Source organism: Lissotriton vulgaris, chromosome 9 (genome assembly GCF_964263255.1).
Source record: "Lissotriton vulgaris chromosome 9, aLisVul1.2, whole genome shotgun sequence".
NCBI classification, from domain to species: domain Eukaryota; kingdom Metazoa; phylum Chordata; class Amphibia; order Caudata; family Salamandridae; genus Lissotriton; species Lissotriton vulgaris.
The window spans coordinates 200,428,206-200,454,791 of NC_141697.1; positions in this window are offsets into that span (position 1 = coordinate 200,428,206).

The following is a 26,586-nucleotide window of genomic DNA, read 5'->3' on the forward strand; positions in this document are numbered from 1 at the left end:
TCTTGTTTAGCAACGCCTCTGGCCAAGCCCACATGAATCTTGAATTGCTCTTGAGGTGACAGTTCTTCACTGTTTTTTTTCCATGCACATCTAATATTGGAAAGGAGTAAAGCATGACTGGCTACAATGTAACAGGTGGTTAGTACTAGGGGTGGGCGGAAGTCGCGGAAGGGACTATCGTTGAGAGGCACGGAGATTGAAGCAATCTCTGTGCCTCTCGGCGATATTTCTGTTTCGAGAGGCCGCCTTCTGCCCGTCCGCCGCTCACTTCCCGCCCTCCCGCCTCCCGCCCGCGGCTTCATCTTTGGAAACTTCACATGCGCTGGAGCCTGCGCATGCGAAGGCTCCAGCACATGCACAGTTTCCAAAGATGGAGCCGTGATTGAGAAGATAGCTGCGCAATAAGGTAAGCTTGATTTAAAGTAAAATTTAGCCTTTTAATTTAGTTTAATAAGGCGGGCGGGAGGCAGGAGGTTGGCGGGCGGGAAGCAGGAGGTTGGCGGGCAGCCAACTTCCGTTCCGCTCATGAATGGGCGGAAATTTGCCCTGTTTTTCCCCCTTCTTTTCGGAAGTGCAAATATGTCCGCCCACCCTTAGTTAGTTCAGTTGGTCACCACTGAGGACTAAGTGTTTATGCAGAGTTAAATAGTCACCTCGTATTTGACACCTGTAACCACCCCTCACTTTTTTGACCAAAAACACTTTGTACATTGGGGGAAATTTGACCCATCCTTTAGGAGCAAAACTACAAATCCAAGAATGCAACATGGGGATAGCTGAAAATCCACTGCTGCCTCATGGCAGCACACTTCCCGCAGACTTAGCAGCAGCTACATGTAAATATTGGTGGGACCTTGAATTGATGAATGCGTAAACCCCAAAGTAATAAGTGACCTGCAGGTAAATGGGACTTTATACACACAATTTTCTAATGTTGCCCCTTGTTACTCGCCCAATAAAAGCCAGCCTCCTCACCTTATGCGGTGGGGTCCCGAAGTTCAGCTCCAGGTAGTAGACCCTTCCGGAGTCCCCCTGTAGATTGTCCACTATGGCCATGAAGTTGATGCTGCCGCTGGGCTCCGACGCCAGGGACAAGCCAGGTGCATTTTGTTCGTTCTCGCGGAAAGCAATCTGTAGAGGTCCCCACTGCGCCCTGTCCGGAGGGAGGAGACTCTCAGAGGGAAGGAGATATTTGCCCGGCAGAACCAGAGAAATCAGCTGCAACCAGTTCACAGAACCCCCATAGTGCATGGCCGGGGTGGGGAGTCCAGGCAAAGCTCCCCTAGCACCCGACTAACCCCCAAGAGACCTGGTTCCAGTCCGGGGCATGGCCCGAGCACAGTGACCCTTCCCTGCCTCAGAAAATGTGTTTCTCTTCTGAACAAACTTCCCTGATCACACAGCCGCTGGCGGAGACTCGAGCCGGCCTGGCAACTAATTAAATCACGGGACGGCCAGGCTCCCAGTCAGATGGATGTGTCAAGGGACCTTAAAACAGACAACGTTTGGTCAAAAGTCTTGAAGTTGCATTGGTCCGAGCACCCTCTTCTCGAAAAGTTGGCAGACCTGGGACTGGCATAAACTAGGAGGGTCTGGGGCAACAGCTGCTCTCTCACTGCAGACCAACCCACTGGGGACCATGCGCTGCCTACAGGAGTCGTTAAATTATTTTTTTTGCAATATCATAGTTCTCGCATTAATGCAAGACCTGTGGCATTACAAACAAGCGGCCGCCATTGTCCCAGCTCAATAAAGAAAAGTAACTCTACAGTGTAACAACCAAGCGAAGGGGCCAGTAGCCATGGGAGGATACAAATGATGACATTGCAGCACTAAGGAGGAATTAAGAAGCCTATTAAGGAATCAAACGCCAGCATTTACGAAGGACAACAACAAAAGTCAATGAAAAATATGGGCGGGGCTTCTCCTCCGTACTCTACTTACAACGAGTCACCAGAGCGGCGCTTGCATGCTGGGTCAGGCTCGACCTAAAAAGTAGCAGTTGGGGACCTGCACTTTATTATGCATGAGCAGGTCGGATTACAGCCCAGTTCAATTCAGCAAATTCATAACTGACCTATTTCTACATAGGTTGGTTCTTCAAATTGTTTACTGATTACAAAACTAATAGTTTCAAACGGCAAACAGTACTTTCCTACAAGTAAGTTGTACATGTGGTACAGAGTAACATATTTGATTCTGTTTCTTATGGTGGCACGTGGCAAATGCCTAGTGCTATGACTCTGGATAGGCCAACATATAATTCTTTATTACAGTACTATGACCTCCTCCTGTACAGCTCAGTAGTGGCATAGTATATTGGATAGACTGTGCAAAATATGTGACTGACACTTAATTTGAACTCACTTCTTGATCTTGAAAAGGGGAATTAGGAATGTTTCAGCAACTTTAATGTTAATGCTAATATAGGGCATGTATGGCTGGCGGAAGAATCCGGTTAGAGAAAATATTCTGCCAACCATTGACAAGTGATTTCATCTTCCTATGCATTGTTATTGTCGTGAGACCATTTTTATCTTCAAATGAATAGTGCTGAATACGTACAGCATATTATACGACTATAGCATCACTTTTGCTTCTTCTAAAAGGTATCCGCAAAGGCATTTATCCCTGTACATGCCTTAAGATATTTATACTTTTTGCTAACAATACTTAATTTTTTTGCACTATATTTTGCTTCATATTTGGAGGTAACAATATTTTACTTGAGAAAGATTATTATAACTTCCACAAGGAGCGGAGCATTTAGACCCCAGCAGGCTGTCAATTCACCCTCTAAACCCTCACCTACGTAAAGATGGCCACCACACCACAGTTGGTTTATTTTCATATTAATGAGCTTTCATAAGTGCTCAAGAATGCACTGAAAGCACTTGTGTTGGAAATGTTTTATTTGTCTGAGAAATCGACCTCCAAAGTAGGGATATGTTTTCCATTAAAAAAAAATGGAACTAATATGCACGGAGGATTCTTCACCAGCCTGCGGGCTATTTTTGCTGAATTGGGAACATCTATCCTCGAAAGGGCTGCTATAAATACACTTTTTTAGGGTTTTCATTGGATAGCAGGCTGTTAATATTGCAAAGTGTGGTTATGTGAGTATAAATGTACGGCAACCCTGTGTTCTAAATTCTAAATGGAAATCCAGAGTAAATAATCAGTCAAAAACAATGACGAACTAGGCTTGGAATATTTAAAAAATTTACTCCTAAAAAAGATGGCAAATAAGTAAGTGGCCCAGGGGTCCTCATGATTGGTGCCCTGTGGCAAACAAAGATGAACAAAAATGTTTTACAAGTATTGATAATTTGTATACAAAATTATAGTGCAATTAAAGTGATTTGCTCTAATTGGCTGACATGCTCTAAATCAAGCAGTTTGAAGTCAGTCATCCTGGCTTTTTAGCACCAGTACCTTTAGCATTATTTTTATTCACTGCTAAATACCTTTCTGTGCCCAATAATCAGCTTGAGCTGAGCAGTAGTTTTTTATGTTCTGGTTTGACACTGTAGCTGTCGCCAAGCAATTATGAGAGCAACACCACAGCTGGGCTTTGGCTCCACCCACATGTTGAGAGCCAGGAGTAAAAATGTAATGGGAAGGAAATTGTGTGCTTCCACTAAAAAGGGCTTGTCCTCCACAGAGCTTTGATCATATTGTTTATTTATTCCGTTGACCGAGGTTGGGTGTTCAGGGTCAACCACCTGACATTGTTGTAATGCTATTAAAGTGTCTTGGCTAACTAGATAATTTATGGTGTTTTTCTCTGGCAGCAGCACAGATGGGAGGGGAGCTGTCATTATCCACAATTAACAGATACTAATTTCATTTGTGCTTTGCCAATCCCCTTCCGGCCCTGAGCGGAACACTGACCAGCTACTACAGGATGTTAATGTCAAGGTAGACACAAATGAGATTGAATGAACTGAAAATGTGTGAAGAAGTGAACCGTCGTATTCGCACCTAACCATTTGTCTAGGCTATTTAGTTCCCGCCTATTTTATCCTACCTCCTTTTGGTGAAATGTGTGCAGGCGTTTTTTGCTGCTGCTTGCTAGATTTTTTTGAAGACGAAATTAGAAATGCGTTCATTTTTTAATGAACCTTGTTCGTAGATCTATGCGAACTTTTCATTTTTTTAAGGTACATAATAATAGTCCTCTCGGGAAAATATGTTTTCTGAATAATAGGCAACGGAGCGCACTCACAGCATTGCGCCGGCTCTGCTGCCAAGTCTAGAGCTCGTATTGTTCCAAGATGTTGACCTGGATTTATTGTAGCTAAGAAAAGCATCTGGGAGAGCCTTTGCCGCGTTACTCAAACAGTAAATTGAAGTAATTGGAAATTCAGAAGCGAAAACTGTGTTTTTATATTGCTAGCCCGGAGGAAGGAACAAGAGAAAGAAGGAATGAACGAGGGTGGCGTGACTGCCGAAAAAAGGCATTCGAGGTATCGCATTAATTGTTAAACTGTACTGACAACAACTATACAGCACAGCTAAAGTAATAAATGTTCACATTCGCTTTATTACCTTTGAAAGACAGGCCCATCCTGGCTTTCATCATTAAATTCAGTAATGTTTGTGAGCCACATGGAACGCGTTTATCTGTCTATAATGATAGAATATTTAGAATATTTCTTTATTTGCATGATTAGTTAAAACCGTTGCAATAATATTGAATAAAAGTAGAATGAATAAGAAAAGGAGTTACATTTCTGCCATTTTACACTAATATAGTTTCGCAGAAAAAGTTGATAAAAATGGGTTAAAATTAAAAAAAGACGGCATCACTAGGATATTGTGGCCCGAGTCCCCAGCATATAGTCAAAATGGGCATGTTTTGTGTGCAAAAGTAGCAATAGCGGGATTTCAAGCCATCTTGTACAATTAAATAACAATGTTAAAAGCAACATTTAATTTGTAGCTAAGTTAGGTCTTCTACTGCACGTTTGATGAGAGCCTCGTCCACCTGAGGCCGCCTTTAAATGTGTTTGGACGTGCCACTCTGTTGTCATGTGTTGATTAATTTGTCTTTTATCTTTGTGTCCATGATATTCAGGAATTTTACCAGATGGCTAAGGCAGGAATGGGGGACTCCCTCTATAGGACTAATACGGTCAGGGAAAAGAAGAGAAGAAAATGCATACAACAGTAACAATATTTCCCTCATAGACCATCATACATTTACCGTGCGACAAAGTTCACATGCTTTTCCAATACATTTCAGAAAGTACACCAGTGACAAGAAAAGGTTATCTTAACACCTTGGCTGCTAGGCGTTTTCCCCCTCCTGTACTGAATTTTGCCATTTTGCTGTTCCCATGACGAGCTCAGCTCGTCATCAGCACACGACACCCGTGGGTGATGACGAGCTAAGCTCGTCATCAGCATCGAAAGGGTTAAAGTCTTTTTTTATATATATAGATTATCAAAACATTTCATTACATTTTTATCAAAATTATTTTTTTTCTCTTTTGTCATATTATACTTTTCAAACACATAGAAAAAAGATACAATCTCATAGTACAAACAATCATTGGTATATTTCTTTTTTAGCCATGATCATTTCAATATTTACACAAGAAAACATATCTAACAGCACACCCCTGGGTAAACTCAAAGACAACCATACATACTTCCAGTCATACCGCTTCTTCCAGTCTCACAACAACAATCATACTATATCTGTACATGGTAAAGAAGAGTCTCCAATGCCATGCATGAGACTCCGCACTAGGTCGATGCGCATTTCGGTGGGTTAAAGGCTCTTGGGCAACCACCTTCCTCAGGACCTTGTCAGATATACCATTCTCAAATTCCCAGGGGGACATAAAAATACAATGAGATGTAAGCTTGGTGTACCTAAACAGATTACATTAAAGCCATTTTATAATGCTGAATTGTCCAACCTGGTGAGGGCCACACATAACACTCAGGAAAAAAAAAATAAGTTAACTAAATTAGCTCAAACCACATCCAACTCCACTTATTCTTTTTAAACAAGAAAGGGAAAAGAGTTCAAGGAGTCCTGTGTATGACTAGATTTGTCAAGTGATAAGAAAAAGGAAAAGAAACCAATCAGTTACACTCTGACATTCTTCATCAATCAATCTGAAAGGATCTTCTACCATCTCCATCACCCCGTGGTGTAGTCAGCCCTTGGCCAACACAGTCCTCCACCTCAGGATCTACTGTCTTCACATTGTAGTTACACTTACATTCAAGTAGAGAGGCCAAGTTTGTCCCATTGACATAAGTGTAGTCGGGCACCAAAACCAAGTCCAATGATGAATAATGCACTGTTGAAACTCCTACAATGGTACATTTGAATGCTCCCCATCAGTGTACTGTTTTCATCTAAAAAGACCAACTCCCTATATTCAACGGTCCCCACAACTTACCCTCAAATGGGGAGTATATGGAAGTAAGGAGGATAATCAATTTTGCAGGTAATTAAATCCAAATATGGCGGAGGGCAGTGCGGTTGGATACTGGAAAGATAGAATGACATGCCACATAAGTCACCCAATCTAAGGGAGCTCCCTTACTATAAATCTAGGTCGAACTGATGAGTCTCACTGACCTTCTTAATTTAGTAGGCAGCACAAGGACAAGGTTCTCAGTGGTGAGGTATCTTATTTACATATTTGGATCCCGGCCTGCGTGGTTTACAAGTTACCTGAAATAAAAACCACATATTATGCTCACCAAATAAGTTCTCAACAAGCTGCTATTTTTCACATTAGAGTATTTAACCACATGACTGCTGGCCATTTTCCCCCCCTGTGCTGGATTTTGCACTTTTGCTGCCACCATGACGAGCTCAGCTCGTCATCAGCACACGACACCCGTGGGTGATGACGAGCTGAGCTCGTCATCAGCATCGAAAGGGTTAAAAATAGCCTCACGTCAACATGACTCTAGCTAGCATTTAGTCCGGCATGTGGGCCCTACATTTTCAATGTACAACGAAGTATGATAAAGGGATGTATATGCTCTCCACCGTAATGTCGCGTATCCTGAATCCAAGTTTTAAATCTGTATCCCGACAATACCATGCCAGATGGGTGTTAAAACCTATCCGTAGTCACTAACATCATAAAACTGGAAGCCATAACGGTGCCTCAGCCTGTCACGTATCCTCAACACAAAGCCTTCCCTTAATGTGCCGCATTTTCATAACACAGAGCCACAACAAGTACCCAACCACATACGGCCTCATACCGCTAGACGGGCCTCTTAAAAAGATTACATTCATTAGAGAGTCCGACGGTCCCGCTTACCTTCGTTCCATTCCAAATCGCCTCTGTGTCGGCCGCCCACTGACACCTCGAAAATGCAAGAGTACACAACGCCGTATTCCTTGCATTTTTTAAAAGGTCTCGGCATTTTGATAGGTCACGCAAGACTTACTAACGACAACGTGAGACGTGACGTGCCTCCCCATAGAAAGAGGACTAAGTGTAGACACCATCTTGGTTTTCTTTATCGAAAGCGTCTCCCACATATTGATGGATACATATATACAATGTACTCTCTATACGAAAACCCAGAGAGATGTTTAGAACAAGCCGATAATAATCCTAAATTAAAGACCACATCAAATTATACAAACGATGTTATGTATTATTAATGCAGTTCCTACAGTGAGAGGACTAAACATTACTGCCATTGATATGCATACAGTGTGGTTCAAACTGGCCTCGGGTGGCGATCCTACCTACACCCAACTGAAATGTGTCTAAACCAAGAGATATTATAATCAATAGAGAACTATCTCCTCTATCTGCCACTTATGTCCTCAGAAATCGGGCAAAACAGTTGAGAGGGAATTTGTGTAGATAACGGACTACTGGTACTAGGTTCCCATAAGCATGAGCACTATAGACACCGAAAAAAGGGCTGTAAAGTAGACTGCATTAGTGCTTAGATAGGGCCCGTATTTCATATCTATTGCTAATATAAAAAACTGCATCACACACAGTGTTGCTGTCTTAAACAGTTAGCATGGTGGACCTGTATATGAGAGCCAGCGGAATCCACACAGCAAGGGGTACTCAGATATAATCTGTGTCCAATAAGAGGTACAAACCATCAGATACAGAAAAGACTTATACATCATTTTATTTATTTTTTTATTTTATTTATTTTATTCGATTTATATAGCGCGTTATAACCCAGGGGTCTCTAAGCGCTTTGTCAGGTACGCACAGCAGAAATTCCTAAAAAGCCCTACCGGGAGTTATAGCCCAACCCAGGCCTTCTGAAAAAGAACAGTTTTCAACTTCTTCCGGAAGGACATCAAATTGGCCCGGAGGAAGGAACAAGAGAAGGAAGGAATGAACGAGGGTGGCGTGACTGCCGAAAAAAGGCATTCGAGGTATCGCATTAATTGTTAAACTGTACTGACAACAACTATACAGCACAGCTAAAGTAATAAATGTTCACATTCGCTTTATTACCTTTGAAAGACAGGCCCATCCTGGCGTTCATCATTAAATTCAGTAATGTTTGTGAGCCACATGGAACGCGTTTATCTGTCTATAATGATAGAATATTTAGAATATTTCTTTATTTGCATGATTAGTTAAAACCGTTGCAATAATATTGAATAAAAGTAGAATGAATAAGAAAAGGAGTTAAATTTCTGCCATTTTACACTAATATAGTTTCGCAGAAAAAGTTGATAAAAATGGGTTAAAATTAAAAAAAGATGGCATCATTAGGATATTGTGGCCCCGAGTCCCCAGCATATAGTCAAAATGGGCATGTTTTGTGTGCAAAAGTAGCAATAGCGGGATTTCAAGCCATCTTGTACAATTAAATAACAATGTTAAAAGCAACATTTAATTTGTAGCTAAGTTAGGTCTTCTACTGCACGTTTGATGAGAGCCTCGTCCACCCGAGGCCGCCTTTAAATGTGTTTGGACGTGCCACTCTGTTGTCATGTGTTGATTAATTTGTCTTTTATCTTTGTGTCCATGATATTCAGGAATTTTACCAGATGGCTAAGGCAGGTATGGGGGACTCCCTCTATAAGACTAATACGGTCAGGGAAAAGAGGCGAAGAAAATGCATACAACAGTAACAATATTTCCCTCATAGACCATCATACATTTACCGTGCGACAAAGTTCACATGCTTTTCCAATACATTTCAGAAAGTACACCAGTGACAAGAAAAGGTTATCTTAAAGTCTTTTTTTATATATATAGATTATCAAAACATTTCATTAAATTTTTATCGAAATTACTTTTTTTCTCTTTTGTCATATTATACTTTTCTAACACATAGATAAAATATACAATCTCATAGTACAAACAATCATTGGTATATTTCTTTTTTAGCCATGATCATTTCAATATTTACATGAGAAAACATATCTAACAGCACACCCCTGGTTAAACTCAAACACAACCATACATACTTCCAGTCATACCGTTTCTTCCAGTCTCACAACAACAATCATACTATATTTGTACACGGTAAAGAGTCTCCAATGCCATGCATGAGACTCCGCACTAGGTCGACGCGCGTTTCTGTGGGTTAAAGGCTATTGGACAACCACCTTCCTCAGGACCATGTCAGTTATACCACTTTCAAATTCCCAGGGGACCTAAAAATACAATGAGATGTAAGCTTGGTGTACCTAAACAGATTACATTAAAGCCATTTTATAATGCTGAATTGTCCAACCTGGTGAGGGCCACACATAACACTCAGGAAAAAAAAAATAAGTTAACTCAATTAGCTCAAACCACATCCAACTCCACTTATTCTTTTTAAACAATAAAGGGAAAAGAGTTCAAGGAGTCCTGTGTATGACTAGATTTGTCAAGTGATAAGAAAAAGGAAAAGAAACCAATCACTTTCACTCTGACATTCTTCATCAATCAATCTGAAAGGATCTAATACCATCACCAACACCCCGTGGTGTAGTCAGCCCTTGGCCAACACAGTCCTCCACCTCCGGTTCTACCGTCTTCATATTGTATTTACACTTACATTCAATTAGAGAGGCCACGTTTCCTCCATTGACATAAGTGTAGTCGGGCACCAAAACCAAGTCCAATGATGTATAATGCACCGTTGAAACTCCTACAACTATAAATTTGAATGCTCCCCATCAGTGTACTGTTTTTATCTAAAAAGACCAACTCCCTATATTCAACGGTCCCCACAACTTACCCTCAAATGGGGAGTATATGGAAGTAAGAAGGATAATCAATTTTGCGGGTAATTCAATCCAAATATGGGGAAGGGCAGTGCGGTAGGATACTGGAAAGAAAGAATGACATGCCACATAAGTCACCCAATCTAAAGGGAGCTCCCTTACTATAAATCTAGGTCGAACTGAAGAGTCTCACTGACCTTCTTAATTTAGTAAGCAGCACAAGGACAAGGATCTCAGTGGTGAGGTATCTTATTTACATATTTGGATCCCGACCTATGTGGTTTACAAGTTACCTGAAATAAAAACCACATATTATGCTCACCAAATAAGTTCCCAACGAGCTGCTATTTTTCACATTAGAGTATTTAAAAATAGCTTCAAGTCAGCATGAGTCTATCTAGCATTTAGTCCACTTATCTTTACTTAAAGATCATGCTGATCTTAGGGAATTCTTACTAGAACCAAGAACACCGCGTCATAAATGTTTTATATATGCCGGTATCTATGCTGCTTATATTGAAGCACAGAAGATTTCACAAGCAGAGACTGCAGAATGTTTACGAGAAATTGATTGTATTAATTTAGAGAAAACTCTCTCTGTGGTTGACAATGGGTTAACGACTCTGTCGTCCAAGATATATTCATTGGACAGCATAGTGTCTTCTGCCATAGACATCATGGAACAGGACTTGGTCATGTTGCAACATGGTCAGTCGCAATTACGTTCTATAATGCTATTAGGCTGGACTTTACGAAACCTACGTTCAGGCTATGTGCCTTGGTGTTTAATCAATACTACGTCACTGTTTTCAGAATTCAATCTCACTGATAAATAGATCAAACTAGCACAGAGGGGAGCAGGCTATATGGTGCTGAGCATTGAAAATCTGGAAAGATTGCCATTTGCTGTCACTGAAAAGCCAGCCACAGAATGGATTATACATGGAACATCCACTCTGCCTGTTACAATTTTCCATTTTCATTATTGCCTAAAACACATACCAGCAGGCACATATGAAAGGTTGGGTAAAGAATACATCAAGACATCCTGGGAATTACCATACACACACAGATGTTTGAGTGGGGGAAGAGAGGTGATTCTTAGTGGCAAAAACTGTGAAAACGCGCTAAGCGGTTCTCTCGTTTGTCAGGGTATTAATTTACACGGGGCCTGCGATGGTTCCTCTAACAACTTAGTCTGCCACCTGCAAGATTTTCCGGCTGTGGTGATTGATCCAATTTTTGGACAACTATCATATGGAAGTTAGATTATGTTGATTGATCACAGCTGCTGTGACATGTTGCCAGGTTTACCCTATCTAGTAACTATGTCAGCTAGGGTCACTTGCTGTATGCAAGTATTGTTTTCAAAAACCAAGACAGACCGGGAGTCGCCGTTATGGCCTTCACTGAGCAGCTCTTCTTTATGACTGACTATACTGTAAGCAGAATGAAAGCCATTCTTTTACATAAAACTGTGCCACTGACCTCGGTCAAAGAAACCTATGATCTGCAAGTCGCAAGGACTTCTGCGGAGATACATGCCCTCTTATTTACAAATGACCCTATACATTTCTCAGAAATGTTAAGACGTATCGTAAACATGTCTGATACGAGTGGTATTGTACATGTATTTAAGACAGTATTTTCTGGACTGTTAGCACCTTTTGAAGCAGTCCTAGGAATATTTCCAACTTCGGTCACTCTGTGTTTAGTAGATTGCTCTCATTTTGGGACTCGCTGCAGGGATACTATTTTGCTCCCACTGCTGCAATATGGCAAGTCAATCCACAAGTGACACCCAGTTCACCATGGAGAGAACTCTACTGACGATGAACTGTTGTGAGCGCTTCATCCAAATTTTGGGTCTACCTCGTTTAAGAGAATTAAATACCACATGGTTTCTGTCATTCAGACCACTTTGGCAAGATTACATCTTACCTGTTCTGCGCTGCCTGCTATGCGGAGAAGAACGCGTGTTTGACCTATGTCTCACAATCCCATCAGTCATGCCAACGGATGTTGATACTTTGCTTGAATCAGTAACGGCCCATGCACTATATTGTCCCCAGCGGCTACCAATTCTGATGACGGCATTCATTGAGATTTCACAGATGCAAAATTTTGACGGTGATGTACGAGAGGAAACAGGCACACAGGTATCATCCACTTCGAACATTGTTAATGAGACCAATACTGACGGCGATGCTTCACATCTATGTGCGGTCGATCTTCGTAATGAGGTAATCCAACTTTCACCTACAATGGTAGACAACTTTTTTTACAGACTTAGAAGATTTGATGTTTTCTCCAAACAATAACACTGACTTTTGATTTGGGACACAGTGTTCTGAGAGACTTTGAATTCGACCTTTATTTTTCAAAACAAAGTTCTAACTTTGGGACTCTTTTTTTCTATTATTAACTTTTTCCTTTTCCAAATTTGTATTTTTACTGTTTTTTGGCACAAAGTAATCTGCTAGAACTATTCATAGAGAAGTAGAATTCTTTGAAAAACTTCCAGAGACAATATTTGACCTTGTCCTCATACCAGTATGTAAAATGACATGAAATGGTTTCGACACCTTTTTATTCTGTATTAACAAGCCATTTCATAAATTTATTTTTGTGATTCATTCAGACCGCATTTACAAATGTCAACTTTATGCTTCGAATGAAATATTCCTTTAAATGCGTACAACACCAATGCGCTTTTGTGTACAACCAGTACCATTGCAATTTTATGTGTTTTGGGTGGGTTTTAACACATCATGTTATGTTTAACATGTTTAGAACATAAGAAAGTGGAATGTAAGTAAGTAAGTAAGTAAGTTTATTATGCATAGTTAATTAAAACCAGTGCAAAGCGTATTACAATCAGTAAACATAAGAAAAAAGTAAAATAATATAAACATTAAAAAATCATTAAGATTTGTGCATTATTCTCGTCGTTAAAAAGCGTACACAGAAAAACCCAGTCTGATTAGCAAGGAGCAGTTGTCTTTAAGGCGGGGCAGCGTATTCCTGTGAGTCCTGTAGGCCGCCTACATGTTATCTATGACAATTTTTGCTCGATCATTGCAAGGAACTTAACGTATCTGCAATTCAGTTGTTTGTTCGAAGGGTTCAGGCAGGAGAGAAATGCTTGCCTTCTTGTGCAAGTTCCTAGCTGCTTAAGCTGGGCCTTTAAGAGCTGTTGACGGGCTGGCCGTAGCTCTTCGCAAAGGCAGGTCAGATGAAGTATATCGCCCTTGTCTGTTTTGCAAAAAGGACAGACTTCGTGGCCGTTTCTCCTGAGCCATGGTGGAAGATACTCTCCGCTGGGCAGAACCCCTAGTCTGTGTTTCAAGAACTTCAGTTTTATTGTCTTAGGATAACCCTGGCTGAAGTAGGGTTGTGGTATCAGCGTTTTATAAGAGTTTAATGACATCCAGGCATGGTTTCTTTTAGCGAATGTGGCCTTGTCCTCTAGTAAGGATAGTGTTTTAACGGTTTTCCAGACTAGGTTTTTAAATGAGTTGTGCCCGAGTTGCATGTCCCAAATCGCAGTTAGATTAGTGGCCACCAGAGCAGTCTTCAGGTAGGATCTTGCCTGAGATTTATCCCTATTTTGGATGTCTTGTCATAACAGCGAGCTTAGAGTGTTGGTGGAGGCCGAGCGGAGTTTGTGGCAGCAGTTGATGTATGCTCCCTGTCTGGCAAGGGCTTGTTTTTGCAATCCAAATTCCAGCCTAAGTTGGGCCGGCGATGTGTAGGACGGAAGGGAAAACATTGTTCTGTAGGCTTTTGTCTGGATTGTGTCCAGGTTCTTGGAGTCTCTCCCACGCAGCGCCTCGCTGCCATAGCAGATAGAGGGGAGTAGCTTGGCCTGGATAACTCTCAGATAGGGGGTTAGAATTGGCCCCATCAGCTGATTGGCTATGTTTTTTAGTGTGACAGCGATGCACGCCCCTCTCCTTTTTGCTTCCTGCTTTTGTTGTGCAAAGGTGCCATCTCTGTCGAAGAGAACTCCCAGATATTTATAAACAAATGCCGACTCTATTTTTTGACCGCCTAATGCCCATGTCTTCTGAGACTTCTTCTTGGCGTTGATCGACATGGTGCGTGTCTTGCTCAGATTTATTTTAAGCTTCTTTTCCGTGGCATAGCTGTGCATTTGGATCAGAAGCTGCTGGAGGCCGATGTAGGTGTGGCTAAGTAGCACAACGTCGTCTGCATACAGCAGGTTACTCAAAGTTTTCCCCCCCAGCCTCGGGGAGTCGGAGTTGCAACTGTTGAGTGTGTCTGATAGATCTGCCATAAACAGATTGAATAATATTGGGGCAAGCACGCACCCTTGCTTCAGGCCTTTGGTGGTACGAACTTTGGATGACAGGTGTGTGCCGCCTCCTAGCTTCACCTGCACCCAGGTGTCAGAGTGTAGGAGCTTCAGCATGGTTAGAATCGGCTGCGGTATTCCCCATTGTGTCAGTTTCCCCCAAAGTCTGCCTCTCTCGATGTTATCAAACGCTGCACTGAAGTCAATGTAGCACATGTGCAGCGGCAGTTTTTTTGTTTTTGCTGCATCGATCATTAGAGAGATGGCCAGAATATTGGTAGCTGTTCCAGTGTTTTTCCGGAAACCGGTCTGGTTCAATGGTATTATCTGATTTGTATCTGCCCATTGCGCAATTTCCTCTAAGAGAGTTCCCGCAAAGTATTTTGCCTCGTTATCGAGGAGGGCTACTAGTCGGTAGTTATTAGGGTCCGTTTTGTCGCCTTTTTTGAATATGGGGACAATCGTCGACCCTCTCCAAGATTCTGGGATTTTGTTTAAGAGTCTTACTTCCGCAAATAGCGGTTGCATATTGGTAGCCCATTCTGTGATTTTTTCCTTGAATAGGGCTGGCGGAATGCCGTTTGGACCCGGAGCGCCTTCCTTCCTGCCCTTGCGAATCTGTTTTTTTATGATTGCTATTTGCTGGTTGGCTGTTGTATCCAAGATGTTTTTGGGTGGGCTTTGCTCTCTCTTGGTCAAAGCCTTCAGTACGAACGTTGAGGAGTTAGGCTCTGTGGTGTTCGTTATTTGCGCTCCTGCGTATTCCGGCTGGTCATTAAAGTGGCTAGAGAGGTAAGTAATCCATGACTCTTCCAGAATATGCGAGCCTAGTTCTTTATGCTGTGGTCGTAGGATCATGTTTGCTGATTGCCAGAAGCGTGCGCTGTTGCTACTTTTGCTGTCGTGTAGTAATTTTGCCCATGTCTCATTTTCAACATCTTTCTTTATGTTCCATTTAATGCTTTTGAGCTCAGTTCTTTGTTTCTTCAACACTGCCCGAAGCTGAGTGTTGTCAGGGGCTGATCTGAGCATTCGTAAGGTCGAATTTACTAGCCTTTTATGTTGCCTTAATTCCATTCTTGGTCCTTTTTTTGAGTTCGTTTTACTGCTCACATTGAAAGTGGAATGGGTGTTGTATGGCATTTTAGATTCCGAATGGATTTTCTCGATTCATGCCCTTATATAGGTACAATTCTCGTTGCCCTTATATAGGCATAGAACTCAAGCACTTATTTAGTCATAGCCATGCAAACCCACATACAGGGATGGCTACTTGCATCCGTTCACCAAACGTCACAACGATTTCTTGGCCATTAGGGACTTCCCCTTACTTGAATATTGATTTCCCCTAGAACACAGTTAGTTTTACAATGAACAACTATATCTTAGGGTTTCATTCATGACGTTCATATGCCCGTCTTTACGTCAAACATTGCATTCCTAAACGCCTTCACGGTATAAATATACCTTCACTTCACTTCCTATAGCAAAGCACAGTGGTTTGGAGCAGTTCGACAACCTACTTGCCAAACGCAGCTCACTATAGCAAGCCGACTCTCCAGCTGACGCACTGATCAGGAAGCTGCCATCCGCTGGTGAGAAATCCAGGAGCAATGTTTCTGACTCCCCTTGCAAGGAGTTGGGAAATCAAGTCTGCAGAAACCTTTGGTAGATTCATGGCAAAAACTAAACCTATGCTAAAGACCATACTTACTTCTTCCCTCATACTAGACCTAGGTTAGGTACATTGGGGTAGGCATATTTTAGAAGACACCAGTTGAGAATTTTAGTCTATGTTATTTATGTATGTATTTTTATATGGCTTAGAAACCATACAATGCTATTACAGTATTATTTTATAATACTATTCTCACTGTACGAATTATACTTTGCATTCTGTCTAACGATTGTAGCAGTTCACCTCTCTTGCACGACGAAGAAGACTGTTCAATAAACCTTTTATTGAAAATGCCCGTCTCACTATTTCTCTGCAAACTCTGTAGAAACGAAGCATGCACGATTGACTAAGTGAAATACTTATCTATTGTTTCCACAACTCTGAAGATAGTTATTCCAGTCCTAGGGAAACAAAGTTGTCATGTTGATGCGGTTGTCAGAAACTATTCCCTTCTTGTGAATTCAAGGAAGTTTCTAGTGACCTCTTAGCTAGCTGGCACTCACAACTAAGTTTAGTACATTCGATAGAGACCTACTGACCTAAGTCCTACGTCAAATCTATTGGATATATTATTCCAATGCGCAGAGCCTATTGGGAATATAAGAACTACACTACAAAGGCCCACTAGCAAGCAGCCTTTTATTTACAGGCCCTGGCAATCTTATGGCACTTAGCTAAGGACTTACCAGTAAATCAAGTATGCCAATCATGGAAACACCTTCCATACTTCAATTTGCAATAGGAGCGCTTGCACTTTCACATTGAATAGCAGTGAGAAAGTGCGCAGAGACACTTAACCAGCAAAAACAGAGTCAAAACCAGGAGGTCAGAAGGCAAAAAGACAGAGGAAACATGCCAAAGTATGTCTGGTCTAACATGGAACTCTTAGTAGTTTATTGATCAACTAAGAGCTAACTCAATCAGTTTCCTCTTAGTGAATAGATCACTTAGGATTTCATTTGATGAATACACCCAGTGAGTCATTGAAAGGGAAATGCAATGGCAGACATGCACCACAAGCACGAGCACTGCGCCTCTCAACTGACGGAATGCAGTAATTGTTTGTAGATAGAGATTACAGACATTTTTACACCAAATGAGATTTAATAGAGGATATGGAGCTCCTCTACAGGGCCCAGAATACAAACACCCTCTCCCCCACAGGCTCAAACATTATTAGAAGGCTGGCAGAAGGGGGCGTGGCTTGGTGCCCAAGAGGGATGGCGGCGCCCGTGTGAGGCTCTGCGGCGGCACCGGGGACTCTCCTCATTACACGCTCTCAGTTCCTGTATGGAGGCAAGTTCCTGCTCTCGGAGCTCTACCTTCTTTAATGCTCGCTGACGGAGCATTTGCCCGCAATGTGACAGACGGCTCTGACTGAAACCGCGGCTGCCACATTACATCAGCTGGCGAGCTGAGTTCCGTGCTGCGGTGCCAGTGCTCAACTCTGCACCTCGCTCTCAGAGGCTCTCTTGCTCCAGGTCCTTCTGTTCAGTGGCTGCATGGCGTCCGGAGCACCTACTCCAATAACCCGGCGTTTCAGTCAGTGAGTTTATGGAATCTCTTCTTATTTCAGCGCGGCCGCCATTTTGTGTAAGCTGTTGTGCTACGGTCTCCCTGTCAGGACGAGACATTGTTCCTTTATAGCCACCTGCATTATGTTTTGCCTCAACTATTCCCTTTGTGCACTTTTCCTCATTGTCATTCGTTAGCACTGTACTTGCTTTATGTCTGCAGTAGATTACTTACTGCTCTTTCATTACCACGGCCAACAGTCATATTTCAATGCCTCTCCAATGCGTCATTGTGATAACCTGACAGCCCTTCACTAAATGGAGCTTGCTTTTGTGGAGGCATTTGTCTGGATGCACTGCTTTTCACCTGTTGATAACCTCTGGCTTCCAGCGCGCTTTTCGGCGCATAGTGCCATCCCAATTTAGCCACAGCCTTTACAGTCACCATCTACAGTTCATCTAATATGTTCTTTGGCGCATTGACGTCTATATTTCTTCATGTTGCTTTGGAATGACTCTATCTAGTTGTGAGCAATGCTGCTGATACCCTACGTAATCCATTTTTTATATTTTTGGCAACATGTATGCTATTTCCATTGCTAGCTTTTGCTGGTCTCATTAATACTGCTTCCATCTACATGGCCTCTTGATAGTCACTCGTTTTCCCCAAACTTCACGGCTCATGGCCTGTATTTCTACATAGAGGTTGATATCCTTCCGCGTTTTGCGGTTTTTTGAATGTGTTATGCAGCTTTTCTTCTGACTGTGCACCTATTGACAAACCTCTTCAATTAATGCAGGTGGTTAGGTTAGAGACCTATTTGGACGATTTTTATTACACAGAGCATCCTTTCACCCCTCTGAGCAGACAGCTAGTGCTACGCAATTCCCTCTTTCATATCTGTTTATTTCTATGAGGAGCTTTATATCTATGTCGCGTTCACCCTCCAAGTCAACTACAAAGGTGGCCTTAGTGAAGAATTCCAAAGTGTTTTCTGCTTTCTCTAAACTGGAAGATTCTCTCACCTCTTCTGGTTCTGATACTATCATGGATCTTCTTCCGCCACCATCAGGGAAATCCACCACCAAGAGACTAAAAAAAGATCCTCCTTCACCACCCAAGCAGTCTGCGCCTGTTTCCATGGAACTTTTACTGGAAGAGATACGCTCATTCCGCCCCTTTCTGGAAGAGATTGGGACTTTGCGTCCTTTCATGGAGGAAACTAACGTCAAGCTTCAGGCTCTTAATGACAGTTGGTCACAAATCGAAACAAGAGTTTCCACAGTTGAACTGTCGGTTGCTTCTTTCCAGGAAACTAATACCAAGGTTCTTCATCTAACTTCACAGGTGGATACCCTCCAAAGGCAGGTGGAAGAGTTGGAAAATAGAAATAGACGTAACAACCTCCGTATTTACGGCCTAGCAGAAAATCTTGAGGGTGCGGACCCTATCACTTTTTTCAAATCATTTCTCCCTAAGCTGATCCACTTGCCTGAAGGTACGACTCTCAATATTCAATGTGCTCACCGTCTGGGTCGTCCTCCTACTTCTACTTCCTCATCACAATGTCCAAGTGGTGTTATCCTTTACTTTTTGGAATACACAGATCTCTTGAAGGTTCTTACTACTGCCAAGGGCTTTCCCAAATTGACTTGGTCAAGTTCTTCCCTGTTCTTCGCTCAGGACTATGCTAAAGCAACTGCAAACTGACGGAAGGCCTTCCTTGGCATGAGAGATGATCTTTGTTCCATGGGTGCTCAATATGGTTTGTATCATCCTTGTTTGTTTAAAGTCACCTACAACAACAAGACGACCACCTATGAGTATCCAGAGAGATTGCAGAGTTTCATCAATGCACACAAAACGACTGCCATAGATTTCTCTGGTCCATCTTCATCCTGCCCTGGCTGAGATGTTGTTTCGTTCGTCCTTGCACTGTTCATATTGGCTCAAGTTTCTGCTTTCTCTTTTACATGATGCTTTCTTGACTGTTATCTATGTTTACTTATATAGTTGTTGATTGTTTGTTTTCTCTTGTTATAGATTTGTAACCTTCTCTTCTTTCTCCCTTCTTTGCCTCCACAGGATCCCCTCCTCTTTTGACGATGTCTCCCCGGTTTCCCGCCTAGCCATCCTTGGATGTGTTGCCTTACCTCTGTGGCTCCCTCCCCCCCCCCAGATTCCTTCTTGTCTCCTCCTCTTGTGGGTATGTCCGTCCGCTGTTTTTTCCTCTTCCCTTGTTTTTTTCTGATTCTTTGTTTTTTTAGTTCTTTCATTTTTGCTAATACCTTTTTTCTTTCTCCTCTCTTCTTCTATATTGCTTTTCTTTCTTCTACTTCTTCCTTCTTCATCTTGGCTCTTTCTCCTATTATTACATATATCTTTAATGCACACTAATTTCTTCTTGTTCAACTCACTTTCCTCTTTCTTCTCGCACTTCTAATCACTTCTTTCTTCTCTCTTGATTTACTCACTTTTATTGATTTCATTATGGATTTCTTATTTAACAAAGTTGTTGCTCTAATGTACAAATTATGTCTTTGAACATAACTTCCTGGAATGTTAAAGGTATTAATTCCCCAATTAAACGACAGCGCCTTTTATCTCACCTAGCTAAACTAAATGTTGACATTGCATTCCTTCAAGAAACTCACCTTTCTGATATAGAATCTGATAAACTTAAAAGAGGTTGGGTGGGTAAAGTCTTCTATTCACAAGGTGATGGTAAGCGCAATGGTGTTGCTATTCTCTGTCGCAGGTCGCTCCCCTTCACAGTCATTTCCCAAGAATCAGATACTAATGGCAGATGGACACATGTCAGACTATCGCTTAGAGGTGTCCCAATCTCTCTTCTTAATGTTTATGGTCCCACAAACGATGAACCCCTTTTTTGGGCTGAGTTTTCTCCACGCATTACCCAATTCATGGATGATAATTTCATCCTTGCAGGAGATTGCAATCACCCTCTTGATCCTTTTTTGGATAGGAAGTCTGATGCCACTTATATTCCCACAAAACCACCTAAGCTTTTTACCGAAGCTATTTTCCAACATAAGCTTGTTGATTCCTGGCGTTTATGTAACCCGACTTTGCAAGAGTTTACTTTTTACTCACCCCATCACCGTTCCCAATCACGACTTGACTATAATTTTGTTTCTCATGATCTTGCTCAAACGCTCACTTTGGTCCAATATTACTTTCCGATCATGCCCCTGTAGTAGTTAGCCTTGAGGTTATCCCTAAAGTTGATGGACCTAGAAGATGGCGTTTTAATAATGCCCTCCTTTTAGATCCCGAGTTTTCCACTTCCTTCTCTACCTTTTTTGATGAATTTTTTCTTTTCAATGATGTCCCACCCATTTCAAAACACAATCTCTTGTAGTGTAGTTCCTATTTTCCCAATAGGCCCTGCGCATTGGAATAACATAAACAATAGTATGGACGTAGAAGTGTGGGTCTTCCAGGTCTCTACTGACTATGCTAAACTTAATTGGGTTTGTTACCAACTAGCTCAGAGGTCACTGGAAACTTTCTTGACTGAATAGGAAGTGATCAGCTTCCCTGGTACGGACAAGAAGGGATTCAGTTTTCCAACAACCGCATAAACATGACACCTTTGCTCTTTAGAATAAGAGTCAATCTCTAGAGTCGTGTGAAACAATAGACAGTTATTTTACTCAGTCAGTTGTGCAGATTACTTTCACCAAGATGCAGAGAAATAGAGAGACAGGCGTTTTCAATAAAAAGGTATTATTTATTGAACAGTCTTTCTTCTCGTTCAAAGAGAAATGAATTGCCACAATTGCAAGAATTGTTATTATAAACAGTGCGTACAGTAAAATGAGGATTGCGAAATAATACTGTAAACGCATTGATATGGTTTCTTAGCCATACAATGGTTTAAATGAATAAAATATAAACATTCATATATACATTTGGCTAACGTACTCAACTGGTGCTTCTAACTAAGCCTACCCCAGTGTACCTGACCTAAGCCTAATACTTGGGAGGGGAGTAAGTAAGTAGCAGTTTTAGTTAAGTTGGTTTTGCCAAGGTTTGCTTCAAGAATTCTCTCTAAGGGTTTAGTCAACACCATACCTCTGAAATAGAATGTTGGAGGTCTTGTATCTCCTTCTAAGACTCGATATCCCAGTCACTCACAAGAGTAGGCTGGAAACGCCGGAGCTGGATTTTCTCGGCAGGAGAAAAGACAGCGTCTCTCTCAGCGCGTCAAGGAGCAGGAGGGGCAGCGTCTGTGGGCAGCTTGCATCTGCTGGGCTCTGCAGGGTACAGCTGATCTGCTCCTGTGTTCACCACACCATCGCTATCATCGATGTCGTTGAGGCAGCGTTTGCTTAAGGCAACGTTGGTAATATTTATACCTGAAAGGTGCCTTTTTTGACGTAAGTTTTTGGACTTAAGACGTCAATAAAGATGTCACTAGGAAGTGATCGTCTCTCAGTGCTCATTCTAGTTCTATTACTAATCAAAACATAGCAAGCGGGGTTTTCCCAGGTTGCTGAGTTTTATCTTGTTGTAGAACTCGGAGTGTAATCTAGGAATCTTAGATAGTTATTATTATTATTATTATTATTATTAATGAGTTTTATATAGCGCCCGGTTACCCTTGGGCATCCCCGCGCTGATCCAAAGGAAGACACTGCCACTGAAACACAAGAACTAGACAGTAAATAAATGGGTTTTTAAAAGCTTACGGAAGCGAAGAAGACTCGTTTCCGAGCGTAAGATAGTGGATTCTGCTGTGTCATTTGCTCTAATGAGCTTCAGAGGAAGCGATTTTGAAATGTGGCTCTGATCGTGTTAGGCCAGAGACGAATTTCTGAAATATTGCTCTTGATCGTTTATACCATTATAGGGGTAGGGATGGATTATAGCCGTATAGGGGCATAAGGTCACAGTATTGATCGGGGTCCTAGATTAGAACACGACACCCACTCCACGAATTTATGTCCATCAAATTACTAAAAACTATAGCAATAAGATGCATGTGTAACATTACCCACCCCAAAATACATATTCGCATTTGAAATGGCGTATTTGAAATACATGGAGTTATTTGTACTGTACGTCTTTAAGCATAGAAATCATTCAAAATTATAGCATATGTAATCAGTGAACGATTTTGCAAAAAAATTACACATGAAATATCTCTTTATACAGAAAAGAAGGGCGAGATAATTTCATCACATAGAAATGCATTTGCTGTAATATGTGCTAGAGGCTGATGTAGAGTTATTATGTCTCTAGATTTACCCAAAAATAGAAGCTTCTGTTCTTTATGAATAGGTCTACTTTAAGCAAAGAATTTTCGTGCCAGAAGAAAGGTAATTATCTTGAAAAAGTGTTCAATTAAAAAAATAAATTCTTGTTGAACGGGGGAATAGAGTTCCAACGCTTTTCAGCAGTTTTTGTTGATCAAAACTGAAGGCCGAATTCAGAGTTCATAGGAACGCTGTGTGTCGGAATGCTTTTCAAAAATTATTGTTTCTGTTCAGGGGAGAACATCATATCAGACAGGCTCTAAAAAAATTGGTCTACAAAATCAGGTGACAGTTCGACCAAGTTCGATAGTGCTGTAACTTGGCAGGTGTGAGAATGATTGCTATCATCAAAGTCTGGATCAGCAATGCTCACAGAAGGTTGTACCTGGGTGATGTTGCTTTTATTTCTCGCTCCACTGTCACCACCTAGTCGTAGCACAGGAGTCTCAACGAATGCCGTCATCAGGATTGGTAGCAGCTGGGGACAACACAATGCGTGAGCCGTTACCGGACTTAGCAAAGTATCGATATCCATTGGTACTGCTGATGGAAGTGCAAGACAGGTGTCCAACACGCATTCATCTCTGCATAGCATACATCGAAGCACAGGTAAGATGCAGGTCTGCCATATAGGTCTGAATGATAGAAACCAGGTCATGTTCAGATCTCTCAGCCTGGCCAATCCAAGGACTCTAGTTATGCGGTCCCAGTAGCGTACTGCTAGTATTGTTTCTTCCATCCCTGTCGGAGTCATGTCTGAGTTTTGGCTTGCCATATCGGAGCAGGAGGGTCAAAAATAAAATGCCTGCTACAAGTCCCAAAAATAGGGGTATGCCGCCAAAGACTGAATGGACAAAATTAGGAATGATTCCTAGAATTGCTTTGAATGGTGTTAACAGTCCGGTAAAAATGGTCTTAAATACGCCTGGGATGCCTATGGCACTAGACATGTTAAGGATTTGACTAAGCATTTCTGTGAAATGCTCGGGGCAATTTGTTGATAAAGGGTCATGAATCTCTGATGTTGTCCTTGCAACTAGGAGATCATACGTCTCTTTTGATGACGTGATGGGCACTGTTGTCTGCAAAAGCACAGACTTCATTCTGCTTAAAGTATCAATTCGTATAGAAGAGAAATTCAAACGAGGCCAAATGGGAGTCTCAGTGTCTCCAGGGTCGTTTGGAAACAATGCTTGCATACAGCATTTGACCATGGAAGTTACGCTTACGAGATATGCTTTCCCTGACAAAAGGCCACAACAGTTGTGATCCGTTATTAGAATGTAACTCCCATTTGAGAGCTGCGTAAAGAAAGGCTCTATCTGCGTTGCAGGTGTGACATGTTGGTGGCATGAAAGGTTGTTAGAATTTCCTTCACAGGCTCCGTGTAAATTAATACCTTGGCACAAAAGTATACCACTTAGTGAATGTTTACAGTTTTCACCACTAAGAAATACATTTTTGTTGCTGTCACTATAGCATGTGTGTGTGTATGGTAATTTCCATGCTGACTTAATGTATCCTTTACCCAATCGTTCATACTGGCCAGTAGGTATGTATTCAAGGCAATTTTTAAATCGGAAAGTTGTTATCGGAATTGTGATAATTCCGTGTATTATCCATTCAATGACAGGACTTTCTGACATTGTCAAAGGTAATCTCTCAAGTTTTTCGATGCTCAAAATTGTATAGTCTGCTCCTTTCTGTGCCAAGCTGATTTGTTTATCAGTAAGGTTAAAGATGGAAAACAATGACTTTGTGTTGATTAAACGCCAAGGCACATAGCGGGAACGAAGATTTTGCAGCGTCCAGCCTAACTGTACAATAGAACGCAATTGCGACTGGCCATGCTGTAACATTAGCAAGTCGTTGTCTATTATATCTATGGCAGATGATACAATACTGTCCAGTGAATATATTCTGGAGGACAGAGTCATTAACCCATTGTCCACTACAGAAAGTGATTTTTTCAAATTAATACGATCAATTTCTCGTATTTTTTCAGCTGTTTCAATTTGTGTGACTTTCCAAGCCTCGTTGTAAGCTGCATATATACTGGTCGCTATGAAACGTTTTTGACGCTGTTTGCGAGGTCCCAGAATGAAATCGCGCAAATCAGCACCATCTTTAAGTAAAGATAAGTGTTGCCTAATTTCTGCCAGTGTGGATGACTCTAGCCATTCAAGGCACAGCTTCCCTACACTGTATGTTGTTACTATCCCTGGATGTTGTCTCTGGGAGTATCTAGGGCCTTGTCTTGTCATTGTTAACCCCTGTGTTTTGTTCAGGAATCTATCTTGACAGTTGTTTGTGTCAGTAGGCCAGATTAACCACTTTTACCAATCAGGATGTGTTCTGTTTAAATGTAAAATTTTAGATACGTCTAGCTCAATATCTGCTGTTGCATTATCAGGTATTGGCTTCGGAATAGACGGTTTGTTAAGGTCTTTAATCTTAGCTAGGCCAAGACAGGTTGTTTGGTAAATTGTGTCATTTAAAAACATTATTTGCTCTGGGATCATGCAGGCTCGAAATAATGCTTCTAGGCCTTGTACCTGCCACTCTTTTGTACCCCAGATGGTTTTTGTTTCAATGTTATTTCTCCCATAATCAAAACCAAATGTCATAATTTTTTCATAAAATGCTTCTGAATATATCAATTTAGTATTTGTCAGCCTTGTTTTCAACCCTGTTTTATCTAATAGTTTATAATAAACCGTTTCTGCATCACTGGTGTTAAACCCTGAGAAGTACTGAAATTTCTCATAGAATGTTTTTGAACTGCTTTTAGGTGGAGTAGCACAATGTTCCCATTGGTTATATTTAAAACATTTCTACGTTGTGCAGATTTATGCAAGTAATGGTCACCATAGTGTGAAAAGCAGTACATCTGTTCATAACTAGATGAACCTTGTAAATAATCATGTTCTGTAAATCTTGCTGACAAAACTAAATCAGACATCATATTATTAATATTTTCAAAATCCCAATCATCAGAAAATGTACTTGGTTTAACAAAGTCACTTAAGGAAACCTTGAACTGATGAGGATATTTCAGGATTTCGACCGGACCATAGATTTCATAGTCAGTTTTGTCCCATACTACCCCCCGGGTATTGGAATGGCTGTGACATTTGCTGTTGACAGTTCTCTTTTCTTCACGTGGGATGATCTGTGTGGTTTTAGGACTAAGTTGATGTTCTGACTTTCTGTGTCCATTGAACTGTATTTTCCCTCAATGAATTTTCCCAAACAAAGTACCAAGATGAGCCAAAGCAGGAGGAAAAATACACCTAGACCAAACCAGAACTCTAACCATGGGGAGATAAGGTAAATTTCCTTGAGTTGATGAAAGAGTTCTGTTGCTTTTTCTTTAAAAGTCTTTGTTTCTGGCATCACTTCAGGGTCGTTTTGATCTTCAGAAAAGTTGTCGAAATTGATGAAGTAGCCAGAGGCAGTTCTGTCAATTGTTGCAATTGTTCTTTCAATTCGTGTCTCGGTAGCACATTCTGATGCCACATCATTGTAGACTGGTGTTTCTTGACAAACTGTTTCAATCTGTGTTTCAAGAGGCACGAGTTCCATGGCATTATTGCAT